Here is a 4535-nt window from a genome sequence, read left to right as displayed (position 1 = left end):
GGATATTTGGTGAATATGGAAGGTTTTAACAAAACCTGAGGTGCCAGATTGAGTATTTAGGAATCCATTGCAGACTTTGTTTAAATGACTGCATTTAGTTATGAATATCTTGCTCTGAAAGAGTAAAGTCACATATGAGTACATTCCAGGTAATACAATAAAGCAGTGGTCCCCAACCTTTTTGGCACCAGGGACCAGTTCCATGGAAGACAATTTTTCCACAGACCGGGGAGGAAGGGAATGGTTTCGGGATGATTCAAGTGCATTACATTTATCGTGCACTTTATTTCTATTATTATTACATTGTAATATATAATGAAATAATTATACAACTCACCATAATGCAGAATCAGTGGGAACCCTGAGCTTGTTTTCCTGCAGCTAGATGGTTCCGTCTGGGGGTGATGGGAGACAGTGACCCGAAGTGTGTTGCTTATGTCCAGTCTCCTCCGTGATCTCGTTTTGGTCGTTGTCACTGCAGAAAACCCTGCTTCACAAAGACTGGATGTTGGAAATGGAAGCAGGCTTTTCAGTGCCTTTGTGGCAATCTCAGGATATTCTGCCTTGACTTTAATCCAGACGTATGGAGATTTGACATTGTCTCAAGCATACTTTTAAGGCCACCGTCACTTGCGATCTCAAGCAGTTGATCCTCTTGTAGCATAGACAAAGTCGATTCACCTGGCTTATTCACAAATGGGTCACGGATCCATTCCTTCCCAGTTTGGGGGTCTTTTGTGGTTGGGAAGTAATGCTCAAACTCTTTTGAAAGCTGAGATAAGTGATCATGCGCCATCTGGGAGAAAGAAGGCCCTGGCTCAGTCTCTTTCAAAATCTCTACTAATGTTTGAAACATGTCAAAATTCCCAGTGTTCACTCATCGCCCCCATAATTCCAGTTTGGCTTTGAATGCAGCCACTCTATCTGCCGACTTGAACACAGTTGTCATTCTCCCCTGAAGTGACAGATTGAGATCATTGAGCAGGTTGAATGTGTCACACAAATAAGCAAGTTTTGTGACCCATTCTGTGTCACCGAAATGTGCTGCCAGTCGTGACTGTTCTTCTGAAAGTAACCTCTGGAGTGGCTCTCATAACTCAAAAACACTGGCCAGTGATCTATCTTTAGAAAGCCATCTCACTTCTGTGTATAAGAAAAGACGTGTGTGCTCTGCGTCCATCTCCTCACAGAGCTGCGTGAACAGACATGAGTTAAGGGCATGTACTTTAACGTGGTTGATAATTTTAATCACATCCTACAAAACGTTGTTAAGTTCAGGTGACATTTTTCGGCTAGCCAGCATTTCTCTAGGGATGACTAGGATAGACTCACATTCAGAAGCAACCTCTTTGACCCAAGTAGTGAAACCAGAAAGCCGTCCAGTCATGGCAGCTGCTCTGTCTGTGCATATACCAACACAAAATGACCAATTCAGTTGTCCTGATGTGTAATCATTCAAAGACTTCAATAGTTCTGCAGTTGTGGTGTTGGTTGGCAACAAAAGTGCACATAACATATCCTCATGCACATCCTCCTGAAAAATATATTGCACAGAAACAAGCACTGTTGCCTTGTTGTCAACATCAGTAGACTGGTCAACCTGGATTGTGTACCACGGTGACTCATTAATCCTCTCTGACAATTATGCCTCAACATCCTCTGCTATTTCATCATTTTGTCTAGTTATGGTGCTAGCCAAAAGAGGAACACATGCCACCTTTTGAACTGCATGCAGCCTCTCCTAAAATTTCAAGACAGATGTCCTTAGCAGCAGGCAGGATCAACTTGTCACCAATAGTAAAGGGCTTCTTAGCTTTAGCAATGCAGTTAACCACTAAGAATGGTGCTTTCAGTGCAGACACATTTGATGAAGTGGGCCTTCAATAATTGCTTCTGTTCTTCGTATTCACGTTTTTTTCTTTTGAAAAAGTCCAAAGCCTTGTCCTTTAAGGCAGGGTGCTTGGTCTCTATGTGGCGAAGCAGTTTTGAAGGTTTCACAGCTTTGTTGGATAGCCAGTCACCACATATTATACAGAGCGGGCTTGGAGAACGTGAATCACCTGTTGCAATGAAACCATAATTTAAGTAGGACTCTTGTTATATTCTTTTAAATGCAGCTTTCTTTTTGCTGGCAGTCTTAGAGTCTTCTGCTCTCTCATCATTGGGTCTTTCCCCCTTTTCAAAGAAGCTCTCCAACAACGTTTGGTTTTTACTCATTTTGGCTAGGATTAGCTTGTGGGCTTACCAAAACTGTGACTGAGACAAGTGTGCAGTTCAGGAAAGAGGTGTGGACGGAAGTGGTAAATAAAATAACGGGCAGGCCACATGTGGACTAAAATAAGTGTCGGATTCTGACTTAAAACATACCACCAGATGCAGCTGTACAATTGAAGTACATCAACTCACTTGCCACTATAAAGCCTGCCACCAGATGCAGCTTGTCACTTGCCACTCATGGATAGGGTTTTGATATGAGTCTGCAGGCAATTGATTATGGTCTCTGTGCAGTCAAACCTCTCTGCTAATGATAATCTGTATTTGCAGCCGCTCCCCAGCGCTAGCATCACCCCCTCTGCTCCACCTCAGATCATCAGGCATTAGATTCTCATAAGGAGCGCACAACATAGATCCCTCACATGCACAGTTCACAGTAGGGTTCGCACTCCTATGAGAATCTAATGCCACTACTGACCTGACAGGAGGCGGAGCTCAGGCGGTAATGAGAGCGATGGGGAGCAGCTGTAAATACAGATGAAGCTTCACTTGCTCACCTGCCACTCACCTCCTGCTGTGCGGCCCGGTTCCTGACAGGCCACGACCGGTATCAGTCCGATACCGGTGGCCGGTTATGGACTAAAACCAGTCCATGGCCTGGGGGTTAGGGACCCCTGCCCTAAAGGATGGTTTTAAGGGATATTCAAAGACAGATTATTATCATATTATAATAGTGATTCTTTTTTTATTATTTAACATGCAAACCCTTACATAGTACTTAAAATGTGTTGAGCACTTCTAAGTGAACTTTACAAATATTAACTTTATCCTCCAAACAACCCTATGAGAGAGGCATTATCACTGTTCTCATTTTATACAAAGGAACTTGAGGAACTTAGAGACTAAGTCAATCACTTAACGTCATATAGTGGGAGAGCTGGGACGTGTACTCAAGCAGTGTGGCTGTAGAGTCAACATGCTTGGCCATGATGTCAGTCCTCTCAACCCTCCATCCCTCGTCCCCAGAATGCCAGTCACTGCTCGAGGTTCTGCTCCCTCTCTTGTTTACAGGCGTTGGTTGGTAGAACGGCCCTCCACCCCATCCCATTCAGGGTGTTTAGCACAATGTCCTGAATTATATTGGGTGTGGCTTCCTCTTCTATATTTCAAAGACATTAATTTGTCACTCAAACGTTAGTATGGTGCCTATTAGCACCAGCACAAGTGTATTCTTTTTATACTTTATTTTTCTCAATATAGTAGGAGGGAAGACAAGTGCTTATATTATAGCTGTGATGTATTTTCACAGTAGCATCTACAGTACTCATTTACTCACAAAATGCAGAACTTGATCTCACTCCTATTATTCTAGATAACAGTGTTTTTCTTGTTATGTGGAACACTTTTAGAGTTACAGAATTAGCTGCAGCCATCTCTTGTCATATGCCCCTTCAGGTTACAGACACCACAGGATGGATGGAAGAGGATAACAAGATTCGAGAGATAACTATCTGTGTGCTGAGGGAAGAATTTGGCTTTCAAATTATACTAAATACGTTTTCAGTGTTTGAGACATCACATTTGGATTGCTTTTGAGAGACTGAATGTACAAATACACAACGGCCAGACCATATATGACAACAGAACTCTGACTCACAACCTCTGCAGCAACCAGTTCAAGAAGCCAAACCACAGTCTCTGAAGCAATCAGCCCAGAGATGGGGCTTTGGTCAGGGACGCCCAGTTCCCCTCATTTTTGCCCCTGCTTCCAATTCAGGACCAGCCAGAGAAAGCCAAATATGCTTCCCAAACCACTTACCTAGGATACCCCGCTTCTAGTTAGTCTGCCTCCAATTTCCCCATGCCTACCACCCTGCTCAGATCACACTCGAGCATACCCATTTTTTCACCAGAAAGCTTTCCTATGCCTGCCTTTGAGTTTCTGCCAAATTCAAGCAGGTGATGGTGGCTGATTCCCTTGCTATAGCAAGCCCTAAATAGCCTCTGCTACAGTCTCTGTTTGTCCTCATCTGTATAGTCTTTATTTCCACACTTTCAAGAGAAATGAAGCTTCTCTTGATCTACTTGCCAGAAAATTGATTATATGAGTTTCTCTTTTCCAGTGGTGTCTGTAGGGATTGGTTGAAGGGTTGACTATAGTAGCATCTAGATAGTTGGAGGGTTTCTACATTTGTGTGAAAGTGGCCTTACAAATATTAGTTTTATCGTTGTCCTAAAATATTTTTACTTCCTACTACTTGTAATTGGATGTGTTTGCCCGTCTCAGTAGCATTAAAAAAAAAAATCAGAGAAACAAACCA

This window comes from Balaenoptera musculus, chromosome 3, assembly GCF_009873245.2.
Source record: "Balaenoptera musculus isolate JJ_BM4_2016_0621 chromosome 3, mBalMus1.pri.v3, whole genome shotgun sequence".
NCBI lineage: Eukaryota > Metazoa > Chordata > Mammalia > Artiodactyla > Balaenopteridae > Balaenoptera > Balaenoptera musculus.
The sequence above is the reverse complement of the archived record's forward strand: the minus strand, read 5'-3'. Positions refer to the sequence as shown.